Genomic DNA, 1,454 nt, shown 5'->3' with positions numbered 1-1,454 from the left:
ACAACCTGTGTTATGCAGATGACACAACCCTACTTGCTGAAACTGAGGAGGACCTGAAGCGCTTGCTGCAGAAGGTCAAGGACTGCAGCCTCCTATATGGATTGAAGCTCAACATCAAGAAGACAAAGATTCTCACCAATGGACCAATTGGCAGCATCAGTGAATGGTAAAGAGATTGAGATAATGAACAGTTTTAGTTTGCTTGGCTCCACAATCAATACTCTTGGTAACAGCAGCCAGGAAATCAAGAGACGAATTGCATTGGGAAAGTCAGCTGTGAGGGACCTCTCAAAACCACTGAAGAGCAACGACGTCAGGCTGAAGACCAAGGTGTGCCTGATCTGGGCTATGGTCTTCACAATTACATGCTATGCATCAGAGAGTTGGACAGTGAATAGGGATGATAGAAAGAGAATTGATACCTTTGAGCTTTGGTGCTGAAGAAGAGTGTTGAATACACCATGAACTGCTAGGAGAACAAAGAGGTTTGTCCTGGAGAAAGTGAAGCTGGAATGCTTCTTGGAGTCAAGGATTCTGAAGCTTCGTCTGACATAATTTGGGCGTGTTGCAAGGAGGGACTGGTCCTTGGAGAGGGACATCACGTTTGGCAGAGTGGAGGGGTGGCGAAGGAGAGGAAGACCTTTGATGAGATGGATTGATTCTGTGACTAGAGCAGTGAGAATAAGTGCGTTTGAGATGGCTAGGCTGGCACAGGATAGAACAGCATTTAGAGCTCTTGTACATAGGGTCGCTATGAGTCGCAAACAACTCGATGGCACATAACAACAACAAACAACACAAGACCAAGAAGCTGTTGTACCAAAAAACAAGGGAACACTGAATGGCTTAAAGTCAAGAAAGGAATTCATTTGGGCTGTATTCTCTCAAAATACCTGTTCAATCTGTATGCTGAACAAATCATTGCAGAAGCAGGACTTTATGAAGAAGAACGTGGTATCAGGATCAGAGGAAATAAAGGACAAAACCTTGCTTTCTGAGCATGAAAAGGACTTGAAACATTTGTTGGAAAAGATTGAAGACTACAGCCTACAATATGGATTACATCTCAACATGAATAAAACAAAGATCCTCACAACTGGTTCAATAAGCAACATCAGGACAGATGGAGAAAAGATTGAGGTTGTCCATTATTTCTTCTTACTTGGATCCACAATCAACGCCATTGGTACTAGCAGTTAAGAAATAGTGTACTGGGAAAGTCAACTGTCAGAGGACTCTGAAAAGTACTGAACAGCAAAGATATCAGTCTAAATATTAAGGTACCGATTCAAGCCATGGTCTTTTTATCACCTGATGGTATGCATAGGAATCAGATCGACTACATCTGTGGAAGGAACTGCTGAAGAAGCTCAATATCAGCTGTGAAAACTAGGCCAGGAGCTGATTGTGGAACAGACCACCAATTACTCATATGCAAGTTCAAGCTGAAGCTG

This window comes from Elephantulus edwardii, unplaced genomic scaffold, assembly GCF_000299155.1.
Source record: "Elephantulus edwardii isolate Elephantulus edwardi_28Jun2011 unplaced genomic scaffold, EleEdw1.0 scaffold00038, whole genome shotgun sequence".
In the NCBI taxonomy this organism is placed as follows: Eukaryota; Metazoa; Chordata; class Mammalia; order Macroscelidea; family Macroscelididae; genus Elephantulus; species Elephantulus edwardii.
This window is presented reverse-complemented; position numbering follows the sequence as displayed.